Below are 16,007 nucleotides of genomic sequence, written 5' to 3'. Positions count from 1 at the left end.
AGTCGGGCATATTGGACACTCCGTAATTAAACGTGTTACCACGCCACTTGTGGGCACCACATTCTGCTAGAAGTCAATGACGGCTACTTCCGTCATTGACTTATAGCTGAATGTGGTGCCCACAAGTGGCGTGGTAACACGTTAAAGTACGGAGTGTCCAATATGCCCGACTGTCCAACAGACCCTAGTTTACCCTATTTGTAATCCCAAAATTGAGTTATAACTTATAGGCGTACTCTTTAAACAGAGGAAGTTTTGTGTTGATTTTGCTCTCCGCGTTTTATGTTCGCTTAAAATGTTATCTCGCTTTTTACGAAAGTCCAAACTTAAAAATAATACAAAAATTGGAGTGTATTAGTAGGTTACAATATGATTACAACTACATCACTTACCTGTGAAGTAAGAAGTAACCAATAGCAATATGGAACTATGTCTGGAGAAATATTTTACGCGGGCGAAGAGGTTGTAGGCCTATAGTTTTACGTTGTTCTTGATATTATTTTTGGTGAGGAATCAATTTTTAATTTACATTTTTGAACTTGTACAGAAGAGCTACATTTTTAAACACTCATTAAATCTCAATTTTGCTCTATTTCCATAACAGCTAGTCCATGTTAATTTTACGAAGTAGAGTCTGTAGGTTCAAACATGAGACAGGCAACCAAGACATTACAAACTTCGTCTTATTCCATATCAAAAACGAATCGCAAAATCTGTGCTAAAATCCTTAAGGGCCATATTCATAGACATTCTTAGCGCGGGCTTCCGGTGGATGATCAGCGAACTAACGTTTTTCGTATTCATAAACCAGTGTTAGCGATAAGATATGATATGAATCCTGTACAAGTAATCAGTCGATAGCCGGGGCTAGTTTAGCATGCTCGTAGCGCGGACTAGCGAAATGTCCATGCATAGCACCCTAAGCGATTAAAACATGGAGTGGTGGGAGTGGAGGATAGCGAATATTTTATACCAAGGTGGAACAAACACGACAGGTCTGCAGAGCGAACATCGGCGAATATCGAACTTCGCCATACTCGACAAACTTGAATCGAACATGGCGCCTGTAATGCACGACGGTAATAGGTATCATCGAGACCTAACATTTGTGCCTGAATAAATTTATAATTTGAGACATAATTCTTTAGGTAGATTAAATTTAGTAATGAATAAATATTTTTGCCGATTTTCGTCACGGTTTATATGCTAATTTTTAAACAAAATTCGCATAGATATCTTCAAGTCCTAAACTTTTGGTTGACAAGTTTACGATTGCTGGTATTATTCTGGGAATAATAATATCCCCGACGAAAATGAATTTGGGAGTATTTTGCAAATACGATTTAATTTCTCACATAACTTTATGCAAAAAAAGTACACTGACCAATTAGTTTTTAAAGTTGATTTCATATTTAACACCATTTTGTCTTAATTTTTAAAATATAGACCCATTACTGATGTAGTAAAAATGAATATACTTCAGTTATTTTATCGTGTTGCCATGTATATTAAATTATTTTTTTCAACCTCAGAAGATGAGCAATAGCATAATTTATTTTCCCAATTGCAAGTAAAAGATATTACTTAAAATCTCAAAACTTAGATTTTTTTCCATTTATAAGTTAAACGCTTTAAGAATAAAACTGATGCAATTTGAGATCTGAAGACAATATTCATAGGTGAGCTATGAAGTAACGGTTAGCAGGTCTGGCCGCGAAACCAGGTGGCCCGGGTTCGATTCCCTGTCTGGGCAAGTTACCTGGTTGAGGTTTTTTTCGGGGTTTTCCCTCAACCCAATATGAGCAAATGCTGGGTAACTTTCGGTGCTGGACACCGGGCTCATTTCATTGGCATTATCACCTTCATCTCATTCAGACGCTAAATAACCTAAGACGTTGATAAAGCGTCGTGAAATAACCTGCTTAAAAATATATAACTTATTCTGGTCACAGTGCGGCGAGGCAAACCTAAAGCCTGCATGTCGCAGTACAGAAAGTTGTGTACTCTGCTGGATGGCGGCATTGACTGCTTGGTCCTGGATGCTTATTGCTCGGGTAGAACCTGTTGATTCAAATCTTTCAACCCATGCCTTCACAGCGTGGCTCACGGAACCGGATCATGTCGCCAAAGTTGAAAATGACGCCGAAAATCTCGTCGTGCAGATTCACAACAATAATTGTCTTTAATACGAATTCGCAATCTCTCCCGTCCACTGCCTCATGGCAATTGAAATGGCATTGCCTAAGACAGACCATTCCAACACAGCGCTTGAGGCCTAGGGCGTCCTGACGCTGCCCTGTGTCTGCCCAGGGCGGACCCCCACTCCTCTCTGTCGCTGAGGCTGTGGTGGTGTACGAATGCATGCGATCGTCTACTCTTCTTGTCTGTTCGATGATATTCTGCAGGCATTGCTGGATTTTGCGTTCCATCAGTAATTCATTCATCCATATGGTGTACTATCGTTTGTGCTTAACTGTTTTGAATAAGAATGAAGAGAAGTGCGTCGACAGTCGGTTCAGGATTTAACACCTCTTGGGAGGGCTTGTATGTTGTCTAATCTGACGACAACAATCTTCAATGTTTAATAAGGGCAAAAACGTACAGTACAACATTAAACGTCACTTTGAAGTTAAACATTCTGATATCCATGCTCATATTATCGATGAACAGAGGAAGGCATTAATAACGAAACTAAAGGTCGAAATTCTGTCTTACGACGAGGTAAATATCATTTGAACTAATGAAGTAGTCTAAGGGAAATATAATTAAATTAATGGTTATAGTAAGTTTATTGTGAACAGTTGTCAACAATGTATGGGAATTATATAAAAACGTTTGTTAAACTGTTAAAGGATTTTCTGCCCGTTTAAGTATGTACGTATTTTTTTGTATAGTGATAATGTCATTAAAATTCATTTTTCCCTTTCTTTCGCGGCATATTGAGCCAAGTTCGGAGAGAGCTGTCCATGCAAACTATATTGTTGCCCTGAATATCGCCAAAAGTAGCCGGCCTTTTACGGGAGGAATGTTTGTCAAGGAGTGTATGATTTCACCTTCAGAGATATTATGTCCTTCCCTGGTGACGTTATTTGAGACAATAAGTCTCTCTCCACAAACAATCTGTTGCCACGTGTAGAAACTGTGAACATTTTTATGACGACCTTTTCTGTAAATGTTGAGCAGATCCCAGTCAAATCCCAAAGAGAATTGATAAGTCTTCAGTGTCACACAATTTTGAAAGATAGATATTACAATATTCCAGGCGGCCTCATTGCGTTTTATAAGAACTTAGAACAAAAAGAGTTTCCGCTTATCCCCGTTTTATAAGAACTTAGAACAAAAAGAGTTTCCGCTTATCCACGCATTGACATAGTTAATTGTTATATTTGGCTTTATAAACCTTTGCGAACACATATTCTCAGTCATGAACCTGAATAAGAGTAAAACTAAGTCATGTTTACCCGATGTTGCATTTCAAGCAATGTTACGCATTAATTCTGCTCAAACAATTTTCCCTGATACAGCTAAGTTGGTGAAATCAAAGAAATGCCATTTGTCTTCCTAACTACAGAAAAAAAGACGATTTTATTTTGTTGTATTATTTTTTAATGGCCAATTGAATTCTTTCTATGTGTCATACAATGTGCCATCCATATACCTCACTGGCTCACTCTTCCCTTGTACGCATGCAACCCTCTCGGCGATCGGTATTCCGTCTCTTTCCCACTCACTCGCTGTCTCTCTCTCCGGGGCTCTGCACGGCTCCTACGAACCCAGGGCAGCCACGGGGTATTACGGTGGCTGCCCTCTTGGAATGGTCTGGCCTAAGGAACAGTATGGCGGTATCACAATCTTACCGACTTCAAGTATAACTTTGAGCTAATAGATTCAAAATCTCCCGTTCCCTCGCGCCGCCCTGTACATCTGTATAGAAACATGAATTTAACATTTTTTAAAGAATAAGAAGAATCGGTTAGAACTTTAAATTTTTATTCAAGTTTTCATTATTGATATCCTCGCGAAACCTGAACTTTCACAGTTTTGAAGGATGAGTGGAGCGGAGAAAAATTCTCTCCGGTACCGGGACTCGAACCCGGGTTTTCAGCTCTAGGTGCGATGCTTTATCCACTAAGCCGCACCGGATTCCAGTTCCGATACCGGATTGAATCCTCTCAGATTAAGTTCTACCTCTTAGTTTCTCTTTAGTGGCCAACCCTCATGCACTGTGTTACAGGTGTGTGACAGTGGCACAATGTCCAACACACTATGTGCAGAGGTACAATCATTACGAGTGACTAAGTGACCGGGATCCGACGGAATTAGCGCCGTCGTAAATCAGTAAATGATTGTTTACGCATATCATATTATTGTGATGTACCGAAGTACGTATGATATTTCCGTGCAGGAATTCTGCATTATCATATAATGAAGGATGAGTGGAGGGGAGAAAAATTCTCTCCAGCACCGGGACATAGAAAATCGACGTTAACACGAACATGTGCTTTTGTATTGTAAGCCTCCATAGGATCGGATTAGTGGGAGTGGCTTGTTGCCATGGCAACAGTTGAGCGGGTTTCGAAACATTTCCAGGTTAGGCACTGTTAACAATGTTTACGATGTTGAATTTCTTCGTTTGGATTTAATACAAAGACGTTTTATAGTTTAACCTAGACTCACTACGAGCGCTGTTCCTCGACCCAAAATTGAACACTTTAGCGCATCGCCATCTTGAGGTCAAGAGATATGTGACTGCTGTATGTTTACATCACGATCCCGTCGATTTCAAATAACATAGAATGTTATTTAATGATATTTAATGTGTTAGGAGTAAGTCTGTATTAATTTAATCAATAGAGCGTGTGTATACAGTGTTTATATAGTTTATTGTAATCGTTGTTTTGCGTTATATGTGAAATTGTGGTGTACTCTTGAGCTGTATATATAACCGTACAAAATAATAGTGTTTATACACGATAGTATAATTTTAATCGGACTTCTATGTTAAAGTGTGTGATTTTATGCTGCATAAAAGTGTACAAAAAGTGTTTATATAGTTTATTCTAATTGTACTTCAGTGGAGTGCGTGAAATCATGTTATATTCTAGTGCTGTATGGCCTACAATTGGACGAATAGTGTTTATATAATTTATTTTCTTTATACTACTGTGTAAAACTCCGTAATTTTTTTTTTAACAATTTATTGATCGATCAGCGCATTTAGCGCTATACAGATCATTTCTAAAAATTATAAATACAATATATGACACTGAATTGAGGGCAGCCTAGATTGGGCTCCTCAATGAACAAAAATAATTGTTAATAAGTAATTGTTTACATAGGTTGGTGTGATGATAAATTTTGATTATAATATGAGGTCCATTGGAAGTCGGCTCTTGATTCTGGTGGGAAATGTGGACTTCTTTCCGAGAGAGTAATGGACGGCGCCTGGAACATTTTCTAGGTTGTCATAGAACTTCTTAGCTTGTGAATGAATAAACTGTTTGATTGTGTCAATACCAGTTTCTCTGTGTAGTTGGCTGTTACGGACAAACCAAGGAGAATTGAGTGAAATTCGTAGGACTTTATTTTGAAATGACTGGATGTGTTTAATTTCACTTATTGCAGCTCCTCCCCAGACAGGACAGGCATAAAGCAGTAGAGGTCGTAATAGAGATGTGTAAAGTAGCATGCAATTTTGTAGCTTTAGAGATGATTTCTTGTTGAGGAGCGGATATAATTTAGCGAGTCTTGAGTAGGCCAATTTAAGTTTGTTGTTGATGTGATGTTTCCATGACAGACGGCGATCTAAGTGCACTCCAAGATATTTTAGAACTTCATCCTTTGGTTTCCACGGTATCACGTTGGTTGAAAGATTTATGCATGGAGGATTAGCAGGACGACACAAAGTAAATATCATTGCTTCGCATTTATTGTAGTTCAGTGCGATGCGCCAATTTTCAATCCAAGGGCATATGATGTTTAAGGCTTCCTGAAGGTGATTTGAGGCTATGTTAATGTTGCGATGGGTTGCATAAATAGCTGTATCGTCTGCATACATAGCAATTTGTGCAGTTGGTGTTGCAGGAATGTCCGAGGTATATACATTGAATAATATCGGACCTAAGATAGAGCCTTGTGGAACGCCACTCCGTAATTGGAATCATATTACATTGTTGTGTTGCATATAACTGTACGAATCGACGTAAGAAGAATTCGGGAATATCTTTTCACAAGTAAGTTGGTTACATATTGTAAATTGTATTAAGATATTGTAAAGTGACTGACAACCATTTGTACATTTTTATTGTGATAATAAAAGGGAGTGTTTTGTAGGAATAAGCGCAAACTTGGAATTTATTTTTATATATCCACTGCAAAATCCTGAACTTCTCGGTAGATGGTTATATACTGTTAAACGCGACAAATTTATACCATAGGCTTTGCTCTTTTCATTTCATATTATCGTGTTTCTGCAATTCTAATTATTGTAAAAAATTATTGAAAAGCTGACGCAATTTCATCTGTTTTTAATTTTCCAACCCATCTCATAAAGGTAATCATAAAACATGATCTGAAATATCACAGGCCTACTCTAATTAGAATTTCAACACTTTGAAAAAATGATATATTCTATGTTTATTTATTAATATATATTTGAAATACGGTATTGAAAGTTATTCAGAACAGATATATATTTTGAAATTCGTCATCATAAGTAAAATGTTCATACGTGAATGTTTTTGTACGTGATGAAATCTATCTCCAAATTCGCATTCTTAGCACTTCTAATGGTATATTAATATATGTATGTATTTATTCACACTGCAATGGGTATATACCCGGTGGCAGTGGTAACTAATTACACTCAATAATGACAATAATAAACTTATTAATTAAAAATACAATTAATAATAATACTAATAATTAATACTAACAATAATTTATAATAATAATAATAATAATAATAATAATAATAATAATAATAATAATAATAATAACAGGGAACATCCTAAATTAAATGAAGCACGATCACTTAAAATAACATTTAAAATAAATCTAATTTGTATCTTAAACCTAAGTTCGAACTAAAACCCACGAGTATGATATGTTCATATCTGCACAAGTACCTTTCAACACTACACTCATTTCGCTGTCAACTCACTCACTGCACTGGAACTACGACACATTTCACTGATTTTATCCTGATTTCACTAACACTTCAAAAACATTTCACTGTTCAAATATTTTGCACTGCTACTATAAACTATAAAGCTTCACTGACAGGAACACGTTTCATTTACACAACACACTTCACTGACACAACATAATTCTTCACTGATACAACACTTCAATAACAAACTATCATTTACACCCTTTAAATACTGTGTATAATTACCGTCTATTAGTAAAGTCCTTAAGCCTATTTTAAATACATTTTTGGTTGTTGGTAAAGCCTTTAGTAAGTCTGCAGGTAAAGCATTCCAGTCCCTGATAGTACGATTGAGAAAAGAAAACTTTCCAGTGTCCGTTCTCTGTCTTCTTTCCCTCAATTTATATGAGTGGTCGTTCCTTGAAGAGTAATTTGGCGGCTGCAACCTATTTTTTATTTCTCTCCAGGCAGGCTCACCTCTGTATGTTTTGAACATTGCGCATAATCGAATTCGCGTTCTCCTGTCCGTGAGTGTGTCCCATTTTAATGGTGAATTTTTCCGACAACACTTGAGAGCCCGTTTTTTTAATCTTTTCCAGTGTCTTAATATGTTCTAATCTGTAAGGATTCCAACATGCAGCACCATATTCCATTACTGGACGTACTAGTGATTTATATGCAATCTCTTTGGATTTATCAGAGCCTTTTCTTAGTACCCTCATCACAAAGTGTAACGCTCTCCATGCTTTTCCCGCTGTGTCTGTAACGTGTTCCCCCCAGCCGAGATCGCTGCTAAATGTTATTCCGAGGTATTTACATTTCTTAACTTCCGGAATGGTTTCACCCCCTAACGTATACGATGCGATTATTTTATTTCTTTTCCTTGTAAAGCTGATGGCTTTGCTCTTTAGAGAATTTATTTTCATTTTGTTGGCTATTGCCCAATCGTTTATTCTATTGAGGTCATTCTGAAGAAGAGTAGTATCTTCATAACTTTTTATTTCCCTGTTACAGTCATCCGCGAATAAGCGAACCCTAGACAAGATATTAACTGGCAGATCATTTACAAAAGCCAGGAATAGAAGAGGCCCCAAGACACTCCCCTGTGGGACTCCGGAAGTAATTTCAATTGGGTTTGATAATTCCTCTCCTACCCGTACTCTCTGAGTGCGACAAGTTAAAAATTCCTTGATCCACTGGAGTACTCTGAAGTCAATCCCCGTTGATTGCAGTTTAACCAACAATATATCGTGTGGGACTACATCGAATGCGCGTGAAAAGTCAATAATCACTGCATCTACTTGGCTACTGGAATCTATTCCGTCTTATAAATCCTGACGTGCAGTTACTAATTGACTCTCACATGAATAGCCCCCCCCCCGAAATCCATGCTGACAGTTATGTAACTAATTTGAGTCATCCCATTGCTGCCTTAGATAAGCTGAAATCAAGTGTCCCATCTGGTACAAGGTTGGGAAGTGCTTTTTACAAAATCGAGGAATGGTTTGAAGAACAAACAGAGTGAGTTTTTCAATTTCAGAGATTTTGTAATGCACTTCACAAACGTGTACTGTATAACATTTTTTGCACGATCGTATTTTTAAAATTGCGAAAATGTATAGTAATATTATTCTAAAGCATTTTCAAAACTGCAATGTAATGGTAACTAAGTAACAATAAGTGCACTGTAATCAGTCTACTTTAGTATAATTTTATGTTATGAAGAATGGCTTCCTAGCAACAAGTTTATGTGGAAATTCTAACTTTCAAGGTCTAACGACAATAGCTATAAATACAACGAAAAACACGATCGTGCAAAAAATATTGTTTTAAATTGAACCACCACACTGAAGAGTATTAAAGAGATAATTAGAATCAGATAATCATGAAACAAAAAATAACAGTTGTACTATATTAATAACTACTACAGCCCTAATTCGCAAAGATGACGAAGATTACTGACAGTTTCAGCATTACATCTTTAATTATTTGCTGTATATTACAGGAATGCAGGTGATTACGTTTTACTATTTGTATTTCATTTTATCCTTGTTAATCTTTTAGCTCATGTTTGATTGTTTTTATGATTTATAGTCAGGGTGCGAACTAAGATTTCTGATGGGGGGGGGTTGAATCCTAGATAGAGAATACCATACATACAATTATTATTACTATTATTATTATTATTATTATTATTACTATTATTATTGTTGTTGTTCTGATGAAATGTAAACATTGAAAGTAAGAATAAAAAAAGTAATAATACTATTTTGTGAGGGGGTAGAAGTTGTCCCTAACTGGGATGTTAATATGAATTTATGATAAAGGGATCCAAAAGGGGGGAAATCCCCCCGTTAATTCGCACCCTGTTTACAGTAATAAATCCTAGTGTGTTTTGTCATTGCATTCTACCAGCATTGCTTTTCGTCCGCTATTGTCACGATTGCAAGATGCACACAGTGTGCAAGATTAAGTTAAAGTTTTCACTCGGTTATTGAAATATTTCAGGAAGCCCATTGTACGGATGATGAATTATGCACATACAGTATGAACAGGCCTAATTCATAAAGTTGATGAGGATTGCAGACTGACAGTTTCAGCATAACATCTTTAATTATTTACAGGAATGCTGGTGTAGTTACCTATTTATAGGCGTATTTGTTTTTCTCGTCATTCTTTAGCTTATGTTTGGTTGTTATTATGATACACAGTAATAAATCCTGGTGTGTTTTACGATTGCGTTCTATCAATATAGCGTTTCTTCCGCAATCGTTATGATCTCAAGATGGCGGAGAGCGATCGCTTCCATTTTGGGTCCAGTCATATATTCTGCGCAGCTGGTACTGTGGGGACTTGAGTCCAAGTAGTCCAACACTGTACTGTGCATATCCGTGATATACCAATTCATCCCTAATGTAAACTTACGCTATAGGCTGATGATACTGTTATTAATACTAAGCACATAAACATTCATTTTGCTTGTCTAAAAATGGAGGAAGCCTTGAATATCATAACCCAATGGTCCACAAAATGGCGTCTCAAGATAAATGGCTCCAAGTCACAAGCAGTTGTTTTCACAAGAAGATTTCCGCGGCAATTTCATCCCTTCACCATCCGAAATGAAAATATACCTTTCACAACTACCGTCAAGTATCTTGGAGTTCTTCTTGATAAGAGACTTACTTTTAAACATCACGTCACACATATTCGTGAGAAGGCCTTCCAAAGATATATGCTTCTCTACTAATTTTTCAAGAGTTATACATCTTTAAATATCAAAACAATGCTGTACAAAGTTTTAATTCGATCTTACATGACGTTCTGCTGTGAAATATGGGCTCAAGCAAATATAGGACATCTTCAACGACTAGATGGACTTCAACGAGCCATCTGTAGAACCATCACTGGAACGGACTATCTCATGCGTAATAGTCAACTGTATGGTGTTTTTGGCATACTATACTTCTCAGATTATATCAAAACTCTTCGTACAGAATTTCTAGCATCCCTCCACAACCAACCAAATCCACTAATAAGTAAAAATATACCGGTTCCTCTTACATGAAATTATCAATTTGCTCACTCTACTATTGGTAGAGTTACATTGCCTTGAAATATGTTAGGTTCTAACTTGTCATATGATCTCCTACACTTCTTTTAAAAGGAAAGGGTCAAATTCGATCTGGTACATATGAAGAAACAATTTTTTTTTCTAATTTGTTTATTGATCGACCAGCAAACTTGCTATACAGACCACTGTTAAATTATGGAATATCCCAAACAGAATATCATGATGAGATTGGCTGTAAAGGCTGCTCTAATTAAATTGATTTTTAAATTAATTACTTAATAATTTCTGTGAACTATGAGAATAAAAATATGATGATGATTTTCTGTGTTAAATTTATGAAGAGTCGTCAGTATTGCTATGAAAGATGTCTTGAGGTAGTTTCCTTTTACGTCTAGATGGCTGACAAGATCTTGCTCCAATGTTATATGTCACAGCTCCAAGAACGCCAGGAAATTTGTTGAAAAAAGATTTTGACATTGAATAGATGTACTTTTCTAGTGGAATAATTTCCAATTCTTGATGCAGTTGCTGATTTCTTACAAATCAGGGGGCATTTGTTGCTGTTCGCAGGAACTTGTTCTGGAGAACTTGTAGGCGATGCATGTGAGTCTTATTTGCTGTCCCCCACACTGGCGCTGCATAAGTTAAAAGAGGTCGTACAAGCGAGGTGTAGAGTAGCATTGAACAATCCAATCCAATTTGTGAACGTCTATTAACCAAAGGGTATAATTTTCGAATTATGGAAGAGGCTAGCGTAACAATGCGAGTTATATGGGCATTCCATGTAAGATTCGTATCTAATAATATTACCAAATATTTTACAGCTTCTTGACTAGAGAGCCATGTAACTTGTTCATTTAGAAGAACCAAAGGAGGTGGATTATGAATAGACCTGAAAGAGAAGATTTTAGCTTCTGTCTTGGTAATATTGAGTAGTAATCTCCAGTCAGAGAACCAATTAGATAGCTCCTGTAAAGATGTCTGAAGAGTACTGATTGCAGTATTGTGCCGTTTTATTTCGGCACATTACCTTTTTATTTTCTTTTCCTTTCTTTCTTTCCTTTCTATTCTTATTATTTTATTTTTAGTATTAGTTTACCTCACCTTTCATAGATGGCTTTACTTCTTCTCCATTTTCAGTCTTACTTTCTCCTTTAGGTAGCTTGTTTCTTTTCTTCCATTATAGCTCTATTATTCCTCACGTATAAGGAGCGAACCTTAGTGATCACGTGATTTGGGTTTGGTTTGTGATTGGTTATTTCGAGGGAGCATTGACATACAGTTTTACTTTGAGGGAGAATTTCAATTTGTGTGTCAGTCTGGTGGCACGACTCGTTGAGGGAGGTTGGACGACAGCTGGGAGAGCTGTGAGTTGGTGCTGTGGCTATTCGCGATGGGATCGCGGGTGTCCCAGTTCGGAAAGCACGTGGACTGATGTAGTCTGGGATCGAACGGGGTTCATGACTTTCTACAGGCAGAAGCGTACCCGAGCTGCGGTGATGTATGTAGTGTGTTTATGAAGGTATGAGTGTCGAATTGAACCTATTGTTGAGTGGGTTTCGAAACTGGCATACCAGAAGGTAAACGGGTCTTTACATATTAGTAAGGTTAAACTTATTATGATTCATAGAAAGAGTTTGATTACTGATAGAGTGTGTAAGAAGTAGCTGGCATTCGTCAAGCGTTTTATATTGGTTGTGTTTGGTTCTGCTACATCGAACAAGTTGAGACTTGTCTAGCGAGCTGCTAATAATTACAAACTGTGAGGACAGATGGCATTACTAGTTTGTGTAATGGCGAATGCCAGTTCAGTGAACTCTAGTGGTCAGCCAGTGTCGAAGGAGTGAGGAATTATCATTGATTGTACTTTACTGGAGACCTTGGTTCATTGCTATTTTTCCTAAAGTGTTCTTAATAAATATTGATAGTGAATGTTATGATTTATATGGAGTTTTTTCTGTGTATCACCTCACCAAACAGACGATCGACCCTATCATAACTTTCTACGGCAGGGTAATACTTTATTATTGAAGTATTGTTTACTCAATATTTTATCAACTATTCAGAGTACACAGAGCCTCACCGTTCCAGTATTTAGGTTACAATGAGAATAAAACAGAACTGTAACATCGGCATACATGGCTATGTGTGACGGTCGTAAACATGGAATGTCATATGTGAAGAGATTGAAGAGAAGTGGTGACAGTATAGATCCTTGTGGTACTCCGGCTAAAACTGGACGAAGCGTTGATTTAATGTCATCTTTACGTACTGAGAACTGACGCTCAGATAAAAAAAAAAACTTTTCACGATGCGTGTGAGATAGTCAGAAAAACCAATTCTATATAATTTTAGCATTAAACCATCATGCCATACAGTATCAAATGCTTGGGCAATATCCAGAAACGCAGTGGCTGTATACTGTCTTTCTTCAAAGCCTTTTATAATGGATTCAGTGATTCTTTGCAATTGATGTGTTGTAGAATATTTCGGACGAAAGCCAAAAGAAACAATCATTGAGAGAAAAGAAAATCTGTATCAGCGCTCTTGGTGGTACTAGCTTGAACTACCGGCCGCCATGTTTTAACTGGTTAGCTCGCTTTAGCAGAAGGAGACGTATAAGCACGTGGAGATTTTTAAATCCCGTAATTAAGATGCCTCTTGTATGCTCTGCTTATAACTGTAACAACCGAAGCGATAAAACAAAGAATATATCATATTTCAAATAAGTAGTCTTCCATAATTTGGTATTACTATACATATAATAACAGTTATTGATAGAAAGATTCTGTAACGTGTTCATTTTTTTTTTTTACAGATTCCCACTCAAAAATGATTTGTTAACTAAGCAGTCGGTTTCACAAATGAAGAGAGAGAAATGGCTTTCCACAATACATAGTGTTTTGTATTCCGCACTTTTCGATACTAAGTGCATGTATTTTGTAAACGAGAGGAGACGTTTGTTGCCTAACGCAATACCAACTAATGTCGTGCATTACAGGCGCAACGCTCGGTCCAAGTTTGTCGAGTACGGCGAAGTTCGATATTCGCCTATATTTGCTCTGCAGAGCGAGGTCTGTCGTGTTTATTCCATCTTGTTATACAAATATTCGCTGTCCTTCGTTCACGTTTTAAGCCCTTAAGTATTTTAGCATATATCTTGCGATTAGTTTTTCATATGATATAAGACGAAGTTTTTAATATCTTGGTTACCTTTCTCATGTTCGAACATTGCAAGGCACTAATACCAACCATATTCGATTTTCCATCTCATTTAAAAAGAAAAGAGACATCTAGGCCTCCACCGAAGAAGCGAAGTTTCGAAAAAGCTTTTTCTTCTGTGGCAAAGGAAAGTTCAGTAGAACACCGCCAAAATTCAGGTCTATAACATACTGGCATGAATACGACTCAAGCAGCCTATGTCTGTCCGACGAAACTGAAGCTTACGTGTCTTCCCCTGAAAGCGTGTTCGATCTCGCCTGCATTTTCATAATGCCAAAATTACTAATTTACAAAAAAAAAAAAAAAAAATGTGTATTTAGTATTTAGACATTTTAATATGCTCATTACTTACGTTTCACTCTATCGACGATTCATTGCACTCGAAAAAAAAAAAAAAAACATGTCAACTCCAGTTAGCCAAGATGTATGGAGTAAAATGTTGCTGCATGGGTTTACTAACGACTATTAAAAATAAAGAAGTGTTAGTAAAAAATGTGATATACGCGTTATTGCGATATAAAATAAGATTCACAAAATGCAACTATCCGTCTCATCCTATAGAATCACGCTCACTTCCGTACTTGTTCCACATCTTAAAGCTTCAATGTCAATGTAAGATGTATAGAATAAAATGTTGCTTGGGTTTCCTTCCCACTGGTAAAAATGGGATCTATGAGTTATTACAATATAAAGTATGAATCACAAGACGCAGCATTCTAAACAGTCCTTACAGTCTCATCCTACAGGAACTACGCCCACTTGTATCCACATCTCTAAGCTTTGATGTTAATGTAAACTGTATGGAATAAACTGTTGCTGCATGAGTTTCCTGACCGCTCTTAAAATAAAGAAATGTTAGTAAAATGGAATATATGGGTTAATGCGATATATGCTAAAATAAGATTCATAAGATGCAACATGTTCTATACAGTCACTTTCCGTATTATCCTATAGGAACTACGCCCACTTGTTGACCAGTTAAAACATGGCGGACATAGTAGGTTCAAAAGTTTCGAAGACGGCGCGATCGCCACTCTATATTCTACTTCCAGCTCGTTGGGTGACACCATAGAGTTTCTAAATAACCGCTAGACCGCTCACTGGCGCTAGTGTTATGCTCCCAAATTGAACAGCCGACGGGCGGCCATTTGTTTTGTTGAGCTGAATAAGTATTGTTTGTTCGTCTGCTGCTTTTTAATTTCAGCAATATACACGGATGTAAAGATAAAGAAGGAAGGAATGTTATATTTTACTGATTAGTTAATCTTCAATTTCTACGACGATTTTTGCCCCGTATTATATTACAGAAGACAAACTATTGCACTTATACGACTGTTTATGCTTCAGGTTTCCTATGAGTTAAGATTCCCTTAACCGAAAATGGATAGGTGCAATCCGCAGAGAGAATTTCTACAATACAATGAATCATTCAGTGTGTTCAATTCATTTCGAAGATAGTTGTTACATTTCAAACTACGTTATTACCATATACATTGTTATTGTCCTTCATCCACTTCGTATCTTTCATTTTTATTCACCGAATCTAAAGATACAGAAACTGTATAATTTACAAAAAGTTAATTTTTTAATATGAATGATTGAAAGTAACTCTTGTCTTAGTTACGGATTAATGAAACAGTTTCTTATATTATCACTACTACTACTACTAATAATAATAATAATAATAATAATAATAATAATAATAATAATAATAATAATAATAATAATAACAATAATAATAATAATAATAATAATAATAATAATAATAATAATAATGATAATGTTTTTTTTTTAATTTCACATAGGAGTTTAATCTACGGATTAAATTAATTCTTTTATTAACCGTGGTTATGAATATTCACATTCAGAGTTCCTATCAAAATGATGCAAGCCAGACAGCTAGAGTTGCCGGGTATGCCAATTTAGGCGGGATTCTCCTATTTCCTGGTTGAATCAATCCCGATAAAGCGGGTCGGGATTAAAAAAAATAGAACGTAATTTGAACAAATTAGTCTACATTTCCTATTAGCCGATATTTTTATTTATATATTGACTCAAGTTGTA

The sequence above is a fragment of the Periplaneta americana genome, chromosome 7 (genome assembly GCF_040183065.1).
Source record: "Periplaneta americana isolate PAMFEO1 chromosome 7, P.americana_PAMFEO1_priV1, whole genome shotgun sequence".
NCBI lineage: Eukaryota > Metazoa > Arthropoda > Insecta > Blattodea > Blattidae > Periplaneta > Periplaneta americana.
The sequence above is the reverse complement of the archived record's forward strand: the minus strand, read 5'-3'. Positions refer to the sequence as shown.